This window comes from Rhinoderma darwinii, chromosome 10, assembly GCF_050947455.1.
Source record: "Rhinoderma darwinii isolate aRhiDar2 chromosome 10, aRhiDar2.hap1, whole genome shotgun sequence".
In the NCBI taxonomy this organism is placed as follows: domain Eukaryota; kingdom Metazoa; phylum Chordata; class Amphibia; order Anura; family Rhinodermatidae; genus Rhinoderma; species Rhinoderma darwinii.
The window spans coordinates 81677455-81693128 of NC_134696.1; the positions used below are offsets into that span (position 1 = coordinate 81677455).

At 48.2% G+C, this 15674-nt stretch overlaps 1 protein-coding gene across 2 annotated transcripts in view; it reads left to right on the top strand.

Annotated features, from left to right (window-relative positions):
* The window catches only part of GRIK4 (glutamate ionotropic receptor kainate type subunit 4), a 289366-nt gene that overhangs the window by 225939 nt on the left and 47753 nt on the right, over nt 1–15674 (top strand). The gene's annotated exons all lie outside the window — the stretch shown is intronic.

Sequence of the window (15674 nt, forward strand, 5' to 3'; positions counted from 1 at the left end):
CCCCTGTAGAAAAAGCCATACATACCCCCCTGTAGATAACGCTATACAGCCCCCCCTGTAGATAACGCCATACAGCCCCCCGTAGAGAACGCCATACAGCCCCCCGTAGAGAACGCAATACAGCCCACCCGTAGAGAACGCCATACAGCCCCCCGTAGAGAACGCCATACAGCCACCCGTAGAGAACGCTATACAGCCCCCCTGTAGATAACGCCATACAGCCCCCCTGTAGATAACGCCATACAGCCCCCCTGTAGAGAACGCCATACAGCCCCCCTGTAGAGAACGCCATACAGCCCCCCTGTAGAGAACGCCATACAGCCTCCCCTGTAGAGAACGCCATACAGCCCCCCTGTAGAGAACGCCATACAGCCCCCCCTGTAGAGAACGCCATACAGCCCCCTCTGTAGATAACGCCATACAGCCCCCCCTGTAGAGAACGCCATACAGCCCCCCCCTGTAGAGAACGTCATACAGCCCCCTGTAGAGAATGCCATACAGCCCCCCCTGTAGAGAACGCCATACAGACCCCCCCCTGTAGAGAACGCCATACAGACTCCCCCTATAGAGAACGCCATACAGACTCCCCCTGTAGATAACGCCATACAGCCCCCTCTGTATATAACGCCATACAGCCCCCTTTGTAGATATCTACAGAGGGGTCTGTATGGCGTTATCTACAGTGGGGGCTGTATGGCGTTATCTACAGGGGGAGTCTGTATGGCGTTCTCTACAGTGGGGGCTGTATGGCGTTATCTACAGAGGGGGCTGTGTGGCGTTATCTACAGAGGGGGCTGTATGGCGTTATCTACAGAGGGGGCTGTATGGCGTTATCTACAGAGGGGGCTGTATGGCGTTATCTACAGAGGGGGCTGTATGGCGTTATCTACAGAGGGGGCTGTATGGCGTTATCTACAGGGGGGCTGTAAAAAAGGCACTATCTACAAGGGTGGGGGTTGTGTGACACCCAGGGGAGGGGGGCTCCAGTCAAAAGTTTGCTATGGGGCCCAGTCTTTCCTAGTTACGCCCCTGTTCACACGGCTTATTTTCAGCCATTTGTCGGGCCTTAAATGCCCCGAAATACGGCTAAAAATACAAAGGCTGAACGCCTCCAAACATCTGCCTACTGACTTCAATGGGAAAAACAGTGATTTTTTCCCACGGGGCCCCATAAAAAAGAAGTGCATGTCACTTCTTGAGCAGTTTTTGGAGCCGTGTCAGCCGTCTCAATAGAAAAACAGCTTAAAAAACAGCCGTAAGTAACGCATCAAAAAATGGTTGATGCATAAAAAACGGCTGAAAATCAAAGACTGTTTTCCCTTGAAAACAGCTCAGTATTTTACAGCCGTTTTTGTTTGCCGTGTGAACATACCCTTACAGTTGCAACATCCAGACTCCGTACTATACTACTGAATCAAAATGTGATTCCTAGAGGTTTCTAATATATGAATTGGGTCTTGGGGTGTCTATAGACAAACAGATGTTCCACTACCACTGATAGAATTAGGGCCTGTTCACTCCACGTTTGGCTATCCTTTTCAAACATCTGTTTGTTTTTTTTCTTTTCCAAACGGATTCGTGAACGTTTTCAATGGGGCTTCTTTAATGGTTGAAATTGTCCGTTCGTCTACCTTTTTGACAAGTTTCCGTCAGGATCTATTTAATCAATAGGACAAACAAACAGAGACTGTCTAATTTTTCTGCCGTGTTGAACAACAGGATCCTGACAGATCAATTTTTTTGCACAATACAAGTCTATGGCAACAGGATGATGCAGAATAGGCACCCTGTTGCATTCTGTTGAACCATCCGTTTTGAGGTACTTTTTGTTCAATAAACTTGAAATGTAAGCTTTGTTAATATAAAGGAGAATCTGTTGCAAATGCTGCCATATTCCAGTAGCGCTATTTTGTCTGCCAAAATGACGGAAACTTGACGGAACCCATTAAAGTCAATGGGTTCCGTCGGGCATCAGATCCGACACTTCTGTTTGTTTTTTTCGTTTTTATGTTCCTATGATGAGGTATCCACAAAATGTAAAACTGAAAAATGGCTGCGGCACAAGGGCTTAAAACCATGCTGTTTTGTAGAAAAGAATGGTTGGATCCAGCGCTGACAGAAATAAAAGGAAACTTTTTCCAAGTTTTATTAATTCTTGGTTAAAAGAAGGTATTCATTAGCGTATGTGGTATGTCTTGCAATGATAGGTTTAAAGGTAGGTAGCCTACGCGTTTCGGATGGTGTCTCCGTCCTTATTCATGGCTTAGAATGAGACAACTCACTTATGTATATATAATTGAATGTACAGAATGTAACTTAAAATACATAGGCTGTACAAGCCGCAGATTAAAAATCTGCATACTTGAACACCTAAGCTATATAAGAAATTCTAACATCCAAAACATCTCAAATGCGGCAAGACATTTCATATTTTTCCATAAAAGAACAATAAATTCATTCCGATGCTACGCAATTGAAAAAAATCCGTAAATCCAAAAGAGGAGGAAACATGAAAGAAAAAATGCTCCAAAGAGAAGCATATTGGATTTTTCGTCTCAAAACAAGAGTACCAGAAGGTCTAAATCTAAAAAAAGAGATTATGCACTACTATTGACCATACAATTATCAGTTTTCAATCAATGAAAAAATCTGACATGATACATCATCCATGTTATACAGATACTCTCATGACTATCACAATAAAAAATACAATTTTCACGAGAGCATGTTATAGCTATTCGAACATACCATAATGACAAAACCATACGTTAAATTGATAAATATATGCATTAGATAACCAACATATATCTTCATACTTAGTAGGTATGAAAAAAATCACTACCTCTAAATCTTTATTTAATACTTTTTTAACCAGCATTATATATCTACCCAGATACATAAGCTTTTTAGCAGACTTGTCACGAATTTTCATCAACTCATATTCACAACTTCCTTGATCGAAATTTCCCTCGTTTTTCTTTTTCAACATTTCCCATTCAGTTACCATACACACACAATCTGACCCAATGCGTTATAAACACAATACCAAAAAAATGTCCAAATAAATGTATAAACAAACCACCGAATTTCCACCTATCCGCGTATCTATGAATAATAACAAATAATACGAACATACACAGTTCAAAAGTAATTTGCAAATTTATAAACTAATAATTAAAAGATACTTACCATCTTCAAGTTATTTAGTCAATGAATCCAAAGAACTGGTATAATAGAGGCGGGCCCGCAGTTGCGCTCCAACATTACGCATCCCTGGAACGCAATTAAAAACACACACCTGTGGTCAAATACATTTAAACCAAGCATTCACAGTCAGTTGTCTCATTCTAAGCCATGAATAAGGACGGAGACACCATCCGAAACGCGTAGGCTACCTACCTTTAAACCTATCATTGCAAGACATACCACATACGCTAATGAATACCTTCTTTTAACCAAGAATTAATAAAACTTGGAAAAAGTTTCCTTTTATTTCTGTCAGCGCTGGATCCAACCATTCTTTTCTACAAAACAGCAAGTTTTTCCGTGTGCCACCACGAGGATCCGAGCGCCAGGATTACCATCCACAAAACACGCAACTTCCACAAGGTGAGCTGGAGAAATCCTCCCTATTTTTACTGGCTTAAAACCATGTTAAGATCCAAGATACCCCAGTTGGAGTAATGTGGTAAAATCGTGCAGACTCCTTAATTAATCCTTTTCTGGAAATGCTTTTTTTTTTTTTTTTTTTTTTTTTAAGCAGCGGCCCAGATTTGTTCGAGTACTGGCAGGCTGGCAGCAGGTGACGGATACTGATCTCCATGTTCTTGTGGAGATCTGAATATGTCCCTTATAATGACTGGAAGTGCTGACGGTTCATGCTGATAGACTAAAAACAAAGACAATTAAACTTCATAATAGCAAATTGTACTAATTTCAAGCTGAAATACTGTAGGATAGATTGTCAACACCAGTTTGGGGGTCATGCACATTCATGTATTACCACTAGGTACAAACGAGAAGTTATCCCGAGCTTTAATACGGCACTCATAAGTCTATGGGGCCCTTCTGTACCTCTGCTTTTCTCTGATTTAAAAAATGCCCAATCTGATGCCGTATTAAGCAGATATTCTCCCCTTTAATCATTGCTCCTAGGGAATATCTCTATAATACTGGCTCCATATTATGCAGTTACAGGGACTCCAAGTGTCTTTGTACAAGCTCTGTGCACAAGGCTAAAGCTGACTATATCTATTAGCTAAAAGTTCTCCAAACCCACCATTTTCAATGGGATCGGACGACAATCTAATATGTATTGGGCCTCCCAACTTCCCCTGGGTGGCAGAAGTTGGGGGAAGAAGGATTGCGCATATTGGATATAAACGTACCCAATCCTTTGCTCTCGCGAGAGCTAAGATGCCACCAAAGGGTCCGGCAGTGGCTCATTCCCCTCTCCTATTGAAATAAACATGAATGCTAGGCCAACAATATTAAATCAGTGGGGGTCCGACTGTTGGCACCCCCGTCGATCAGCTGTTTGAAGGGGTCACAGCGCTCAGACGAATGCATGCTGCATATGCCGGTTGCTAACCTGGAACGAAGGCTCTATTTTGCATAGACAAGCTCCACCTGCTAATTCGATATAATGCAATACATTCCTCAATGTCCTCATATTGGATATCAGTTACCAGGGGGTGACTCTGTAATATATATGCCAGTGGCTCCACGACCAGTGCAAATAGCAAAGGTGAAAGAGGCCAACCTTGCCGTGTCCCCCGAGCCAAAGAAAAAACGCCCTGACAATGCCCCATTAGCCCTTATTCGTGCATTCGGAGCTTGATAGAGCAGCTGCAACCACCGAATATAGTTTGAACCAAATCTCATCTCCAGGATGGTCCACAAATACCCCTATTCAATACCGTTAATGGCTTTGGTAGCATCTAGAGACAGAACAGCTGTGATCTGAATGTCTTCTGGGACCACCTGGTGTCAAGGAATCACTACTTGAGCAAGTTTATGGAATTGCTATACAAGCAATTCGCCATAGGCAGCTGGAGAATGTCTGGATCACGTGTACAGGTAAATCAGCTACCTCAAGTCTGTCACCACTCAGAGTAGCCTTAGACTATGCTAACCAATGGTCTTCACCAGAGCCCGCCAAGGCAGGTTGGATTTGGCTGCATAGAACCCAGGTGGCTTTAAGAGAATAAGGTGTTGGACAGGAGGTGCACATGCAGGCAATACCAGAACAGATAACCAGACAAGCCAGAGGAGTAATCAACAGAGTTCAAAACCAGGAGATACTAAAAGTCCAAATCGCAAAACAGAAGAATACCAGGAGTTACAGAAGTCAAAACCAGCCGAGAGCAGAATGTCCAAATCAATGAGCAGAGGGTAAATCCAAAGACAAAGTCGTAGTCCAATTCAAAGAGTCCAAATAGTCAAGGTGATTTAGGGTGTAACCAGGAACTTGATCAGAAACATGCATACACTAGAAAATTACAAGCAACAATGAGAAAACTGAAGAGAATCAAATACTCCAATATTGGCCCTGATAGGCTGCAGTCAGAGAAATGAGATTGGCTCTGCTTCTCAAACCAGGGCCACCCAGAAGCTAGGCTAGTAGTCATGACGACCTTAAAGTGACAGACGTCTCCTTACACCTGGAGAAACTGGTAATAGGAGATTTACTTTTTGGATCTCAAGTTATGGAACAACGAACAGGAAGGGGGGGGGGTGCGTATCTCCTGTTCTCTGTTTCATAAACCATCCTCAACTAATAGCCTCCTACACTGGGAGAGCGACCATCCCCCATCTTTCGGACGTAGTATCCCCAAAGGCCAATACTTGAGGGTCCGGAGGAATTGTTCATCGGACAATGAATTCCAGGTACAAGCCAGAGGTTTGAGGAATAGATTTGAGGCAAGAGTGTACCCTAGACAGATCCTTCAATCCGCATATCATAATGCCCTTATCCAAATCTGAGATGATCTCCTTGTACCCAAACTTAAATCTGATACGGGGGACAGGCAAATATGCAGGATTATAGGACCCTATGACGACCAAGCTCCTAAAGTTTTTGGAGTTTTGGAGAATTATTGGGGGTCCTGCTGGCTGATGGTGACTTAACAGATGTAATACCATGTAAACCCTCCATAACATTTGTCTTGGCTGTGGGGAACGTGGACCCACTGGGCCACTCTGCCATAACGGAGTAGCAGCTGGTCAAACAAAATGTCAATGACAGCCACTAGGGCGAGAGTACCTTGATAGCTTGCTTGTGCTGGATAGTTAGAAGCTGGCTTGTGCCGGACTATTGGAAGCTGGCTTGTGCCGGACTATTGGAGGCTGGCTTGTGACGGAATATTGGAAGCTGGCTTGTGCTGGACAAATGGACTTGTCTTGGATACAGGACACGGAAACTGTAGTCATCACAGACACTAGACTTGGCACGGACACCGGCCATGGATACTGAAGTCGTCATGGATACTGGACTTTACACAGACATCTGACACAGGTACAGAAGTCGTCATGGATGCTGGACTGGACACGGACACTGGACTCGACACCGAACACGGATACTGGATAACGCCAGGGAACCTTTGCACAACATTTCTCAGGCAATGAGGAAGTGGGCAGAGTTCTTTTTAAAATCCCGGGTGTCCTGGGATTGGTTAGGGGTGATGTTCCTGGTGCACGCGCTGGTCCTTTAAGACCGGGGACAAGCGGACACCCTACGGGCATCAGCCGGAGGAGAGAGCAGTGTGCGCCAGCAACTCTGGGGAAGGAGATGCCGGCAGGGTTTCAGAGTCCTGTGGTCGTGGCTTCTGGTAAGTGGGGAATGCCAGCGGTCAGCGACCGTGGGCATCACAACATTCAGGAAGGGATGGTGTTTACAAGAGAGATTGGTGCATAGCCACTATACCAGACCCACACCACGAAGCAACTGGAACAGTTCCAACATTGTGGGAAATATTAGATTTAGTGGTTGTGAAGGCCGTCCCTATATGCGACGCACAAAAATGGTAAAGAGTTCGATTACTGGACAGATCTTTTACCTATGTGATTTTTGCAATTGTCAGAGTAGGGGGGTCATTTATCTGTGTCAATGTACCTGCCCTAAAGATTATATAGGGAAGACTCAGGGAATTCCATAGAAGGATAGGTGAAAATCTTAATGACATAGAAAATAGATGTGATAAAACTATCCCTAGACATATAAATGAGTGCCACAATGTTGACCCAGCATCAATTTCATTCTCAGCAATTGAATTGGTTTTACCATCCCCCTGTGGGGGTGACTGGGATCGAAGAATTCTACAAAAAGAGACCCAGTGGATTTATAGGTTTAGATAGTTTTATCCATATGAACTTAATGAGGTGCTTTCCTTTGTAAGCTTTGTTGTTCTGTAGCTTCGTTATTCCCTCTCTCATTATGTTTTTGCTTTAATTTGGGTAACGTGATATATGCCATGTATACGTGATAAAATAACTCTGTTGAGCTAAGACTCGGAAATGGTCTATCTGGATCTGATTTAGACAGTTTGTGTTTATTTATTTCTGTTTCACCCCTGACCCTTTACTGTAAAAATTGGTTACACATGTTTAGAATATATTTTTCTTTAACTGGGCTGTGAATGTATGGTTGTGGATCAATGTGACACTACACCTCCATACCTCCCAACCGTCCCGGATTCAGCGGGAAAGTCCTGGATTCCGGGCGGTGTCCCGGGTGGCCGGTGTTATGTCCTCAGAAAGCAGATACAATTTAATCCAATGCTGAAGCAGGGAACAGTCAGCACCCTGCTTCAGCATTAGTTCAGAGCAGAGAGAGCTCCTCCGCTCGCCAAGGACTCCCAGGCACAGTGCTACTTTAAGTGCTGTGCCTGGAGAATCCCTTTTTGTCACTGTCCATATATATGCCCTTCACATCACTGTCCAGCTAAGGGGGCATTATACTGTATGGTGGCAGCTAAGGAGGCATTATACTGTATGGGGGCATTATACTGTATGGAGGATGCTATAGGGGCATTATACTATATGCAGGAAGTTGTGGGGGCATTATACTGTATGGTGGCATCTAAGGGGGCTGTATACTGTATGGGGGCAGCTACAGGGGCTTTATAATGTATGGGGCTGCTGTGGGGGCATTATTCTGTATGGGGGCATTATACTGTATGGGGCAGCTCTGGGGCATTGGGGAATTTGTATTGGGGAATTTGTTTGGGTATTATACAGCATGGGGCATCTGTGTGGGCATTATACTGTATGGGGGCATCTGTCGGCGTTATATCATGGGAGCATCTCTGCATGGCCGGACTTAGCTATGTTCGACCAGTGCGGTCACACAGGGCGCCAGCCGCCACACGGCAAGAGGGGCGCCAGCGGGTGTGTGTATCCCAGCGCCGTTGCAACTACCAGCGGGGATACACACACTAACTGCAGTCGCACCCGGGCACTTCTTCACTTAGTGGCCATCGCTACCGCTGTAGCAGCCATAGCGGCTGCTAGCGGTGACACCGCTAGAGGCTGCTGTGGCTGCTATAGCGGTAGCGACGGCACTATAGCAGAGCAGGGAGATATCTCCCTGCTCTGCTGTCTACTAGCGCCCTTCAGCTACAGAGGCGCTAGTAGACAGCAGAGCAGGGAGATCACTCCCTTGCTCTTCTATAGTGCCCCCTGTAGATATCAAACCCCATTGCAGACTCTATGACCGGGGATTCCACTCCAGGAGAAGCCAATGACGTCATGGACATAGACGACAGGAGCTTCTCCTGGAGTGGAATCGACGGTCATAGCGTCTGCAACGCTGTGGATGGGGATTCCGCCTCAGGAGTTTTCCCTGATGTCACTGTCCATATATGGACAGAGGCATCAAGCAGCGCTCCAGGACCGAAATCCCCAGCCACACGGGGATTCCGCTCCTTCAGGGAGCTACGGTGGCGCTATCTTTACTGGAAGGAGGGGGGGTTGCTATCTACAGGGGGGCTGTGGGCTGTGTGGCACTACCTACAAAGGACAACTGTGCAGGAGCACACAAAAATACCCACCTTTCCCGGGTATCAAAAAAAAAAGTGTGGAAATAAACTAAGATATAACTTTTATTTAATCTAGCTAAAAGGATTAATCCTTTACTCAGACTAAATAAAAGTTATAACTTAGTTTATTTCCACACATTTATTTGATAGCTGGGAAAGCTGGGTATTTTGTGTGCTCCTGCACAGTTGTCCTTTTTTGAATGTCTATTGCCCGCCAGCTATCGGTCATTTCGTAGTCCTTGCACTACCTACAAGGGGGCTGTGAGCAGTGTGGCACTACCTACCAGGGGGCTGTGGGCTGTGTGGCACTACCAACCAGGGGGCTGTGTGGCACTACCAACCAGGGGGCTGTGGGCTGTGTGGCACTACCAACCAGTGGGCTGTGTGGCACTACCTACTTGGGGGCTGTGTGGCACTACCTACCAGGGGGCTGTGTGGCACTACCTACCAGGGGGCTATGTGGCTCTACCAACCAGGGGGCTGTGGGCTGTGTGGCACTACCAACCAGTGGGCTGTGTGGAACTACCAACCAGGGTGCTGTGGGCTGTGTGGCACTACCAACCAGGGGGCTGTGTGGCTCTACCAACCAGGGGGATGTGGGCTGTGAGGCACTACCAACCAGGGGGCTGTGGGGCACTACCAACCAGGGGGCTGTGGGCACTACCAACCAGTGGGCTGTGGGGCACTCCCTACCAGGGGGCTGTGGGCTGTGTGGCACTCCCCACCAGGGGTCTTTGCGACACTTCCTACCAGGGGGCTGTGCGGCACTCCCTACAGGGGGCTGTGCGGCAATCCCTACAGGGGGCTGTGCGGCACTCCCTACAGGGGGCTGTGCGGCACTCCCTGCAGGGGGCTGTATGACGCGATCTACAAGAGGGCTGTGTGGCGCTATCTACAAGGGGGCTGTGTGGCGCTATCTACAAGGGGTCTGTGTGGCGCTATCTACAAGGGGGCGGTGTGGCGCTATCTACAAGGGGGCTGTGAGGCGCTATCTACAAGGGGGCTGTGTGGCGCTACCTACAAGGGGGCTGTGTGGCGCTACCTACAAGGGGGCTGTGTGGTGCTACCTACAAGGGGCTACGTGGTGCTACCCACAAGGGGGCTGTGTGGTGCCACCCACAAGGGGCTGTGTGGCGCTACCTACAAGGGGGCTGTGTGGTGCTACCTACAAGGGGCTACGTGGTGCTACCCACAAGGGGGCTGTGTGGTGCTACCCACAAGGGGCTGTGTGGCGCTACCTACAAGGGTCTGTCTGGCGCTACCCACAAGGGGCTTTGTGGTGCTACCTTTGCGACACTTCCTAACAGGGGGCTGTGCGGCACTCCCTACAGGGGGCTGTGCGGCACTCCCTACAGGGGGCTGTGCGGCACTCCCTACAGGGGGCTGTGTGGCGCTACCTACAAGGGGGCTGTCTGGCGCTACCCACAAGGGGCTTTGTGGTGCTACCTACAAGGGGCTGTGTGGCGCTACCTACAAGGGGCTGTGTGGCGCTACCTACAGGGGGAATCTGTGAGTGGGGGGCTGATGGTCATTTTACTGTGAGTGGGGGGTTGATGGTCATTTTTCTGTGAGTGGGGGGCTGATGGAGTGATGGTCTTCAAGTGGTTTCCACCTCTGACCTCCAATTGAAATTAATAGGAGGCAGAAAATTACTCGTTTGGAGCTTTTTTCCCTGCGTCTTTTGCATTCGCTTCAACAGCTTAAGAAAAAACACAAAAAAAAGGTCACATGCACTGTCAGTTGCTGAAGGAATTTTGAGGCAGATTTTTTTTGCCTTACAAAAACGTGTGTGAACATGCCCTACGAGTGGAGTGCTTGTTCTTAGCCGTTTTCTGTCTTTCTCAAAACAATTTTTGGTAGGGGGGCCCTGAGGAAATTTTGTTTTTCCAGTGCTGCCTCGAGTCCGAAAAGGTTGGGAAACTCTGTACTAGGGTTCCGTCATGGAGCAGCTCAGTTCGTCTTGGGAACGGGGCCTAGGTGAGTACAATTTTTGTTTTTGTTTGGGGGCACTGTATACAAGGGGGAGGTGCGGGGACTGTATGGCACGATCTACAAGGGGGAGGTGGGGGACTGTATGGCAATGTCTACAAGGGGGAGGTGTGGGGGGCTGTATGGCACGATCTACAAAAAGGAGGTGGGGGATTATGGCACTGTCTACAGGGAGGCTATATGGCAAAATCTACAGGGGGCATTATACTGTGTGGGGGCCACTAAGCGGACATTATACTGTGTAGGGGTACTACAGGGGGCATAATACTGTGGGCACAATTAGAGGACAAAATACTGTGTCCTTGAAGGGGTTGTAATATATTATATTATTAAATATTATTATTATACTGTATGGGGGCACTAAAGGGGCATTATAATTTTTTTATGGGGCATTTTTTTTTAATGACTGGGTGGGGCGCCGAAAGATCATTTCGCACAGGGCGCCATCTATCCTAGGGCCGGCCCTGCATCTGTGTGAGCATTATACTGTATGGGGGCATATGTGTGGGCATTATACTGCATAGGGGCATCTATGGGGGCATTACACTGTGGGGAATTTATACTATATGGTGGCAGCTAGAGGGCATTCTACTGTGTGGGGGCAGGTCTTCATAAATTTATTGAAGAGCCTTTTAGATTATAAAAGAGGCTGGTCAAACTACAGGCTTTCAGGTTGAAACTCTTCAGGTCCTGGTAGTGTTGAGTGCTGTGAGATAATTTCTAAATGCCGGGTGGACGGGGGGGGGGAAGGGGCTAACATCCTTGACTCATCTGAATGAGTCTTGCCTGATTTGTATCAATACCCTAGGTATCAAGGAAACCAGAGGGAAAACATGGGCCTGCCTAAAACCTCTTAGTACACAGCAGACCTGCTCCAATATGTCTGAGTATATTGCTCCTTCTCTAGCAGGCAGCTGTTTCTGCTGAGGAGCTTCCTCCAATATCTGTCGCAAGACCTGCTGAAGACATCTAAGAAATAGATTAATTAGAAATTGATACCAAGAAAAAAATAAGTATAAGACTGAGGCCTCATGCACACGACCGTAGCCATGTGCACGGCCGTGATTTTCGGGTCGGCCGGGTGTGGAGCGTCACTTGCAAGCCGCTCGCAAATCGCGGGCCGTGCACATGGCCGCGTGCATTATTTCCTATGAGCCTGGGGCTCCTGGGACATGCACGGACCGTGGAAACCACGGTCGTGTGCATGACCCCATTGGAATGAATGGGGCCGCAATTCTCCCGTGGGGCCTAAGTGATAGCTGCACTCAATGAGCAATATGTTCAGACTAAATGCATACATGACATACAATACATGCACACGGCCTATTTTCAGACGCTTTTTGTGCCGTAAACCCCCCCCCCCAAGAAACGGCTAAAAATTCGGAGGCTGAACGCCTCCAAACATCTGCCCACTGATTTTAATGGCCGTTTCGTCTTTTTACGGGGCCATTTTGATGTGTAGACCACAAGTTCCGAAAAGAAAAGGGGACATCGTGAGGAGGGGAATGGATCATGAAACCGATCCGGCAACAGTCAGACAACCGCTCCACTCGCACCCTGTCGGGGAATCTATTTAGATAAGGCTGCATCTCTAACCAATTCACTGGTGTCCGACCCTGGGCTAGAACCGCTCGCTCCTTTTCCCTTGCCTTTTTTTAAACATTTAGACTACCTGTGTGAGGTCCTGCCACAGGAGGAACAGTTGTGTTTAAATTTGCACCCTGCTCCGAATATGCACTGGCCCTCGTTAAGCTGCCTGCACAGACCGGATTTTTTCCCCTGTTCCAACACTACCTTGGCCGAACTGTGTAGAGGGGTCGGCAGCACCGGCCCCCTCATGACAGGACTGACCGAAACTAACAGGAGCCATCACACGCAACCACATTTCAATATCCTTATTATCCCAACAATATCCTTATTGACCCCCATAAACACCATGCGCCTCACTGATAGCATCCATGTAACAGAAAGAGCGGAACTATGCTCCGGCGCCTTTTCACCTATAATACTTGCCAGGATGGGAAACGCTTGCCACCAATTCAAAAATGTTTGAGGAATTTACCGGTACTGATGCTTCTCTTCCTCTTCCTTCTTGCTCTCAACCCGTTTTCCTTTATCAAGATTGAACTTCTCCAGGGGGAGGAGGCAGAATATCTCTACATAGTCATCTTTAAATATGTTTTCCCTGACCTCTTGCTTCAAATGCGTGCCCAAATTAACTTCCCCTTTCATCCAGCCTCACCCTATCCATGTCCTTATCCTTCTCCATTTGGACCGACGTGATCACCCTCGACTCCTTAGTCAATGACCAACCCCTGAGGAGAGAACCCCCCCAAAGGCCAACCCGACCAGCGATTTAACCTACGTGGTGACAGGAGAGGAAGCTCCATCACACCGAGCCAATAATTCTCTCACACAACCTAGCAATTCCTGTACCTCCCTCACCCCACATTGCCCCAACCCAAGCGGCGCAACAGTACTACCCACCTCTAACGCTGTCCCCACCTGGGATCCACCCACAGCCCCAGGGGACCTAAACACTGTGGGAAAAGAACATAAAGGTGAAATAGACTCATTGGGCTGCGTAGGTGCTGTGTCCCCACCAGCTGGGGCAAAGGAGACATCTCGACGATCACCATCCTCCACGACATTCAGATCCATGGACTTTACTGGACCGTCAGGGGCTGGACAGGCACTACTCGAAGAGCAGCCGCGCCTCATCTTGGGGGTCCCGTAATAGGCCTCAGATGACAGGGGGCTCACCTCCCGTCGCGCAGGAACCGCCCCAGTATTGGGGCCGATGGGGCGTCGCCGCCCACCGCCAGAATTCTGTATGACCACCGTACGTGAAGACTCGGGACGCACTTATTGGCTACAGATGGGCCTGCCCGACTGGAGCCTCGCCGGGTCGGCCCGCCGCAGGTCCGCGTAGCAGGCATCAGGAGACGGGGCGGTCCCCGATGCAAGGGAGGCTGCGCCCCCATCTCCGCAGAGTCCGGACGGGGCGCCGGATTCCTCTCAGACTGGGCCCTGAGCTGTGGAGCCAGGGACCTGGGCTGGAGGGTCCCTTTAGGGGCTCGGAATCCTGCGCCTAACTCGCGGCAGTACATCCGCGCTGAGGCATGTGGGAGGACGCGCCCGCGGGGAACGCCGCTACTGAGGGGACGCCGACCCCACCTGTCTTATTGATCGCCTCTGACACACATCCAGACAGCTCCTGCGGACCGGTCCTCCCAAGCTCCTGTACCAGCCACGCCATGCCGCGCTCAGCCACCGCAGCGCTAAGCTGGACCAGGAAAGCCTCCATTGTGCTAGGCCTGCTGTCTCCTCTGGTGATGGCGCGAATCGCTACCTGCTCTGACCTTTTTATCAACCCTGACCCACCCATACCACCCCCCTTCAAACCCCCTCTTACTTCTCACTATTGTTAACTCTTCTCTTCCTGCAACCCAGGTGATGCTGGCCTGCCCTTATGGCTTTCAGCCTAGGTCTGGCCATTACTTTATATGTCTCCAATTACTCACAAATTGTCCAATATTGTCCCCTGTTGAACCAACTAGGTTGGGGAAATGCATTGGGACGGTTATGAAGTGTCAGTGTTGTGGTCAATTTATGCAATATTTGGTGCTTAGAAATTACACTAATTGTGTGTGATAGAATTTTTTGTATCTGTAATGACCGGGGGGTAGGGAAACGGACAAGTGAGCCCTAATCTACCCGCCACTCTGTCCCTGCCTACTTGCAACGACCCGCCCTAGGCGACGGGGTACAACTGGGCGGCGGTCCCTGCACTCAGTAAGTGCACGACAAACACGACAAACATACAAGGGAATACAAGCAAGGGAAAGGGGCAGTTGCCCACGGCAACACCGTGAGCAACCAGAGTGGTGAACGAGCCGAGTCAAGCCAGGAGTGTGCGAGGTACCAAACGAAGAGCAGAAGAGTAGTCAGTAAGCCAGGGTCAGTATGGAGCAGGAACAAAATAGAAGGAGCTGTAGCTGGGCCAGGAAACCACACGAAAAAGAATAACAAGCAAGGAGGAACAGGAAATGCAGGTATAAATAGACAGAGGGCGGGAGCTAGCTGAGTCTGGCCAGGCTGCGATAGGCTCTCCCACTCCTAAGCCTGCCAGCCTGAGTGGTGGAAGCTGGAGTCAGTCTCAGGGATGTAGATTCAGGTGCTGACTGATTAATTAAGGGAGTTAACCCCGAAGCTGTGCCTGGCAGATCCTTTACAGTATCCCTGGAGTTTCTCCATAGGTGGTGTATGGTACCACGCCATCTAGATGTAATTTTCTGGATACTCCAGGTGATTAATGTGGATTGCTTATTTGATTCAATCCTGATTTTGTCAGGGGTATTTGTATTCAAAAGAATTACATAGAGTATTTTAATCTGAATAATGAATAAAGGTTATGTCTTATGAAGAGTTCCCTCTCTGTGATACTATTTATATCAGATGTCAACAAGGACATTGGACCATATGAGTCTGGTAGATCCAAGACTTTGCCCTCCTTAGGTAAAACCACTACAATCGCTTCAGACAAGGAGGTTTGAAGTCTCCCCCTATCATAACTATCCTGAAGAATGCTCAACAAATGTGGTAACAATAACTCCCCGTACTCCTTAAATACCTCCTCTGGCAGTA